At 39.5% G+C, this 7934-nt stretch overlaps 1 pseudogene; it reads right to left on the bottom strand.

Annotated features, from left to right (window-relative positions):
* Positions 1-1810: 1810 nt before the first annotated feature.
* Positions 1811-7781, bottom strand: LOC139809666 (lipase member H-B-like; annotated as a pseudogene).
* Positions 7782-7934: the final 153 nt, after the last annotated feature.

The raw sequence follows: 7934 nt of genomic DNA, 5'->3' as shown, positions 1-7934 counted from the left end.
ACATATATATAATATATAACATATATATATGTATTTTATATTATATATTACATATATAAGTTATATTGTGTAATATAATGTATAATATAAAAAAAAATATATAAAAAGTATGCATGTATGCGCGCGCGCGCGCCTGCATATGTATGTATATATTATTTGTGATAACGTTAGATTTAATGTGGATAAAAATGAATGAACGGTGAACGCAAATCCCTTCGACTTCGCATTCATTGTTCGTTCATTTCCTTTCGAATCGCGCATTCGTATATGGGTCGTACATATCGAATTCGATGTTCGATGCGTATATACTGAAAGTAAGAACGTCTGGAAATGCAGAGATTATTGCAGGTTGAAAGTGCGACAGATTTGCTGGATTCAAAGGAGAAAGAAAGATGAAAATAAAATGCAGAAATATTTGTCGTCACTATGTCAAAAGTATATTTTATTACAGCAAATGTAAAATTGTTTATCTTCACATCGTTCTTTATAGAATTTCTTATCACCGCTTTGAATTCTTCAATTTCTTTCTGCATCCTTTGCTACATTTCGATGATAATACAGAAGAAGAAAAAGAAACAATGTCCTTCGAACTTCGACTGCAATAATTGATATTCGCTGTCAATGGCTCGTCTTGTCGCGTCGTACTGCGTATAATTACTATTGTAGAATTAATTATAATATGATTAATGTTACTTGTGATAATTAATTTTTGCACTTACAATAATTACCAAAGAGATACTTTGTCCGCAACGACTTAATTAGACAAGACAGTTTTTGACAACGTGTAATATGTCGCATATATAACATTTACATCAACATTTCAATACATGTATATTTGTGCCCAAAGAATTTTTAGTCTCGATACAGCACGGCAAACGGTCGAGTGCCTTATCGCGCCGCGATCTGTTTAGGAGAAACCTCGTATGTGAAATATATATTTTTACACGTAGAACCTTTTTATACCGCATTTATATGCAACTTTTAATTAAGATTAATGCAACGTCACGCATAGCAAAATGTTTTAACGAAAAAAAATGACAAAATATCATGGGAACAAAATATCATCTCTCTGCTTGTAGCGAGCGCATTCGATAATCGTGATTAAATCTTACGCAATAAACGATCGCTTATGGAAACGTGTGTGAATTTTCAAAGAACCATACAACGCGGCTCTTTGAAGATACGCGATCGAACATTATTTAAGGTATCACGTATCTTAAATAATGCTTCAGATTTTTATCTTTCGACGATTTTTATACGCAATATGTCACTCATATCATTAATACCATTAAATAAAAACAATTCTAGCAGACGTTTCTTGTGTTCTTGTATTTACATAAAAAAATATGTTTATTATATATCATTATTTCCACTTCAATATAATTAATGTTTAAATAATAACAATAAAATATTAAATGCTAAAATAGCATAGAGATAATTGATTTTTGCATTTATATGCGCAAATGTTGACTGTGTTTTACAAAAATATTTTTAAACAATTGTAATCAATTTAGCATTTTACTGCCCTTCACGTCGCACGTTTTACAAAACTCCTTAGTCGTTAACGCGTATATATGTCTTCGTTTTACTTTTATTTGGGCGATTTTTTTCTTTTTTTTTTTTGCCGTGCACACATATCCCTGCTATTAGCTTCTGTCGTTTAAGATACAATAAGCTTCTCCTTCCCTCTTGTGTCGGGCCTCTTCGCGAGACGACCTCCCACGCCTGTCGCGCCGTTCTTGAAGCACGCTATCTGCGGCACGACAAGAGTGCAAGATGTTGGATAGTGTGTCGCGCCTGTTTGTCGCCTATTCCGCCGGTCCACTGATTCTCGAAACACTTCTATGCGGATCAGCGGGGCGCCGGTCCGAGACAAGGATACTCGACATCGTCTCGATTGGCCGAAACACAAAATCCTTCGAGCACTCGAACTGAGTACCGAGAATTAGGTTTTTACAGAAAAACTGATAAAACGGAAAACTGCGGCTCGGTATGCTGATAAGAAAGGATTCCATATGTTCGAAAGGATTCCATTTGAGAAAGAGATACTAGTCGAGATACTAATAAAATCTATTGAAACTTTTCCGCGTGGTTTAAAACTGTTAATTAATTCAACACAGAAAACTCGAATATGATGAGGAAGTTGAAAGATATATCTTTGACATTTGTCTCGAGTAAAAGATTAGTTCCAAGTTTATCAAAGAATCTCGTCAAAATTAAGGCCGGGATTGAGCCGTATTTAATAAACACGATACATTTCCTGCTTCAATAAATAATGCATTACAGTTTAAAAACATACACTCATACATAAGAAATTGCGGTACGGTCCAAGTCGTTTCGAGATGAAGAGTATTTCGCGTAGCTCTCAATTAATTAAACCTATATCTTTGCTTTCGAAAGCCAAGTCCTTTGTGCAGTGGTTCTATTAATTTCGTTTAGACAATTTTATTTTTAATTTTTCACTGCGCACATAATCCATTTATCAATTTTATTCCGATAATTTTTTTCTCAATCTTTTTTATTACGACTTATTTGCTTTCTTCTGTTCGTGAACAGAGAAAGGGGAAACCGAAGAGGGGAAGGGAGGTAGAGGAAGAGAAAGAGAGAGAGAAGGGAGAGAGAACTCGATACACAGATATGACTCACGACACTGACCAACTGTACTGTACAACTATTATCTATATAACTTATCGATTTGAAGAAGGCATGAAAAAACACAGCTTCTTATATCATAAAAACAAATATTTAAGATCTTGTTACAGATATTATGAATTAAAAAGAAACTCGTAACAATTTAATCAATTTCCGAGTCACAGCAGAAACCGAAGAGCAATACCCACGATCGATTATTGGGGATACGTTCGCCGGCTTAGTGGAGCACGTAACGGTATGGATCGGGTATATTACGAATACACTGGGATTTTTCCGGGACGCACCGCGTGGCGAATATGTAATCGGCGGCCCCGCATTCTCAAATCAGTTTACAAAAACCTTCTGCCGAGGATTCCAATAAAGTACTTTATTCGGTCATACGCAAACTACATAAAACGATATTTCCCAAACCGCGCGTATAAGATAGATCTTTTTTAATCTTTTTTCTCTAATAGAACTTAACAAATCTGACGGATTTTTTGCGTCGACTATTTCTATTCGCGAATATAGAGATCGTTTTCGTGCATTTTGTTGTGAGCAATCGAGTCTCTACAAATTTTATAAACTTAATAAAGAATTATTTTTCTTCTTCGAAGTGCTTGTTCAAAGGAAGATATCTACGTTGAGGAAATAATGCTGAAATAATATAAATCCAGCACATCTCTCAGAAAGCCTCTACGAATCTAACGATTTAACTTAATTTACTTAATAAATTCAATGCGATTAATAACGTATACGATGATTCCTCAATTAATGTATCGGAGTCGCGTTAGGTCGAGCTCGAAATTCGACTTAGAACGGCTTGTCGATTTTAAGCGTTTCGTCGAGTTGTCATACTTCACATCGTTCTCTTCTATCTCCTCCTTACTTCGGCGGTACCTGCTCCAATATCTCCGGGATGCAGCATCTCTCGTCGCCGTGGCCGTTCCAGTACTTCGGGCAGTACGGCGGAACGGGGTTGTTGAAGCAGAAGGGTCCTCTGACGTTGATCGGGGTGTCCTCTCCTATCGTTACGTATTCACCCGCCCGGACGGCGTGCCGGGTATTCGTGATATACCGGATCCATACCATTACGTGCTCCACTAAGCCGGCGAACGTATCCCCAATAACCGCCGCGGCGGTTCTCGGGCCCGACGGGCATCTGCAGGACTTCGCGATCAGGCTCCTCCCGCCGTCATCCACGCTCTGCGCCATGTAGCAGACCGCGTACAAGTGGCTGCACGTCGCGCGTTCAAGTGGCTGTGGGTACGTCGTTTGATTCGCGCAGAAGGGCTGCATCGTGCCGCCGTTCATGAAAAAGTCCACGTCGCCGACGCAACCGACCTCGCCGTGGCCTCCGGCGTTGGTGTGCATCACCTCGACGAAGTCGGCGTCACCGGTGTTCAAACGGTTCACCTCACCCGGACGGACAAGCACACGCGCGGGATCCAAGCCGATTATCCTGCAAAGAACATATTGCATCAAGATTTTAACGCATGTTGTCCATATTGCGAGTAGAGCATATCCTATAAATGTATGTAAAAGAATTAATTTATACGAAGTGTTTTTTGCTTACGGTTGTAATAATATCTTTTTTGCATTTGCAAGTTAATATTTAATATTTTTCACACTCACTTTGCGTTATTTTGGCCGAACGAAAGTACACGTCATAAATTATAACTGCGCGCGTAACTGTTTACAAAGTAATATTTACCTATGCATTCTAAAGGAAAGATAATCAGTCATAACACCGCAGATGTGAGCGCCCATGGAATGCCCGACGCAGGTGGTTCTGGCGATCGGCAGGCCAAGATCTCTCAAGGTCGTCAGGGTGCCGGCGAGACATTTCGCTACCGGTCGTATATTCCATGCCGCGGCCGCGTAACACGGCCGGGCGCATAAAGCCCCCCAGTCGACCAGAAACACATTATAGCTGCCATTTTTCAGGTAAGCATCCTTTAAAGACATTATTGTCGACGGACCTGTGGATCGATATAAAGATTAATGAGACATAGGGCTAAATCAAGGACATTTCTATAGAAAGCTGTTTAAAAGACGTCGCCTTGTTAGGTGACCTTAACAAGCGCGTGGAAAAATTTGAATGCCCTTCGATCTTCGAATAAAACGCTCCTCGTTCGTTTCGTATTTCATTTTCAGCACCGAAGTATAAGTTTTCAAAAATTTTATTCAGTTTTTTGGAAAATAGTTTCTCGTTTTAGAATCTGAATATATAGTATATTTCAAACACGTTCTCCCTTTTGTGGAAAAAAGTAAAAAATCCCATAACTAATATTTAGCTAAATCGAAACGAAATCCAGTCAAATCGCACAGAGAGACTATTTACTTTCATGATATCCCATGATAGCACATATCAGTTTCATATACGTTTTTTGAACGAATACATAGTTTCATAACCGTAAAGAACCATTAAGATTTACGTTTGAACAGAAATGTTTTTGAAACCATGATTTAAGAAACGTATTTTTTACGTTTCTACAGTTAACAAAAATACCTATTTGTTAAATTTTTCCTTTCAAAATTATAATTTGCTTTATCTATATATATATATATAATAGCACTTTAATAGCCTTCATTGAAACATTTAAATTTATATTGCACTATTTATTGCACAAAATAAATTATTTTATCCATGCACATATATCCACTTATTTACTAAAATTAATTTTGTCCTACCAGTCTCAATCTATTTGTCATCGGACAAATCTGAGCTTAGAAAACTTCCAACAGTTGCAAAATAAACGTTCTGCTGAACGTGGCCATTGAAAGAACATTTATACGCGTGTTCCGTTTTGGAGAACTTTCCTGAACTGGTGTACAATAGTAATGCAATTAAGTTAGAGTGAGACAAGTATATTTTGTTTCACTTTAACTTATTGCACGAATGTGCACCAGTTCAGGAATTTCTTCGAAAAAGGATAGACTTCATAGATGGTATATGCATAAAGCTTCTAGAACATTTTCGCGCATGTCTCAAAGCTTCATCTAAAATGTCTATCATTAAAACAAAATGTTTCTCTCTATAAGTAATAGTTTTTTAAACGTTATTTTATCGGAAAAGAAACGTTCCGTCGAACGTTTTTCGAATACTCATGAGAAACATTTATAGAACATTCTCACGCATGTCTCAAAGACAAACACGTTCAAAAGACGTAAAAAGTAGGAATTTTAAATGTCTTTATCTAAAATGTCTATCATTAAAACAAAATGTTTCTCTATATGTTTGAGATCGCGACAACTAGCATCGCGACGAAATCGCGTTCGGCTGCATGTCAGCACATGCACGCTTGCAGTAAATTGAGTAAATTAATATTCGCGTGAAATGCCGCTCAAGAATTGTCACGGGATATTCGGTATAGCATGGATCTTTCAGGATTAACTTTCCAGAAACTTTAACTTTGTTATCAATAATAAAGTCAAACAACAACGCTAGAACAAAGAAACGATCCATGCTATACACAACGCACTCGAAAACAGGTGACGACCCCGTCGGGTCGCCACGTGAAACCGGTGACGTCAGCTCCATGACGCGGGACTCCGACGGCCAATCACCCTCCCGAAATTGCAGGGAGGGAGTTTCGCCTCGGAGGTGTTAAAAGGACCGCCGCTGCGCCGCGGAACCGATTTCGCTCGCAGATCATAGAAAACCGCTTTTCGTACGCCGCTTTGCATACCGCCTTTCGTTATTCTGCGTTTCGAACACGCTTTCGCCGCGTTGCTCGTCGTAGCCTCTGGGCGCGCTTCACGGCTTCCTTGGCTAAAAGGAAAAGACTGTAAATAACTGTACATTATACATTTTCGAATATATTTGTTTTATTTTTCAATTCTGTGCTTGTCCCCTTTTTTTTGTGGTCGTCTTCTACCTCGCGCTTTCTCGCGCTACCGCGTGCTCTCGAACACTATAATAGTTAATTTTTAAACGTTATTTTATCGGAAAAGAAACGTTCCGTCGAACGTTTTTCGAGTGGACATTTTTATTCATGAGAAACATTTCTAGAAATCGGTTATAAAACGTTTCGGAAAAACGGTTATAAAACATTTCTGAAACGTGTATGTGCTACCTGGGATATCATATATATCCATTTTCATTTTAAATCAAATCAGAAACTTTTACGCTACCAGTAAATAATTAACAATAAAGATTTTTTATTCGACCTAAAATTGACCATATTTATCAATTATAATCGTCACGACGTTTTGACCGTCGTTTTTTATCCTTCTCAACCGATGTAACCGCTAATAAACGTTCTTTTGAAAATGGCGATTTTCATCATTGTATAATATAAAGAATTTTTATTTTACTTTATTTCTGAGCACACAAATTCACTCTACTCGACATCTGATAATAATGACAATTCCGAATATATGTTCCAAATTGTTCCGTCGAGCGATAATCCCAAATATTTCCCGGGATAAAATTTCAGGTCGAAACAGACTCCGAGATAATCACCTGCGTATCCGTGAATCACGATCGCGCTGTCCTTGGTGGGATCGTAATCCTTCCGGAGCCTGCAGTCCGACTGCTTTAGGGGATTCAGCAGACGTCCGCGCGGATGGCCCGGCGAGTACAGATACACATGCACGTCCGGATCCGGGCAAACGTCATTGTCGTGTCTCCAGACGCAGTCATCCTTGTTGTACTCGGCGGCTGCTCCGCTCTCGATCGCGTCCCGTATCGGTCCTTCCCTCCTCGTTTCTCGCCACGCGATTATGTGGGTGCAGACCCGCGTAATCAGGAACGACGACGCGAGGATCGTCAACGCCACGGGCAAGTGCATCTCGCTGAGAAAGGAGGGGGGTTGTCTTCGCGGGTGTTTGTCGACGCGTGCCTCGCGCCCACGTTTCAGGAACTGAGCGACGTGGTCGTTCCGCGGTGACTTCGTCGCCGAATCGTCGCCATCCGTTTTGTTCTCCACGGTCTCCCTTCCTCGGGGACCTTACCTTCCTCACCTGCGTAGTTTGCGCTCGCCGGATGACTATCGTATGTTATGTTACATTATGATCAAAGGGTATCATATCTCTTCTCGGATACTTGAATGAATGCTGTTCATTGTTAAACGGAGATGAGATCCTTTCGCCGGAGCACGCACACCCGTGCAAGAAGAGGAAGAGAGGTCCCCCAACTTTTGACCCTAATTTCGATGACTAGATCCTGTTGACCACGTTCCGCGCACGTAGATAAGAGTAATCGTTATGAAAGTATATTAGGAAGATTTATAAATATTCATGTGGATTCGCGTCTAACGGATATTGCGTCCTACATCAGTAAATATTAAATACGGTAT

The sequence above is a fragment of the Temnothorax longispinosus genome, chromosome 3, assembly GCF_030848805.1.
Source record: "Temnothorax longispinosus isolate EJ_2023e chromosome 3, Tlon_JGU_v1, whole genome shotgun sequence".
In the NCBI taxonomy this organism is placed as follows: Eukaryota; Metazoa; Arthropoda; class Insecta; order Hymenoptera; family Formicidae; genus Temnothorax; species Temnothorax longispinosus.
This window is presented reverse-complemented; position numbering and strand designations above follow the sequence as displayed.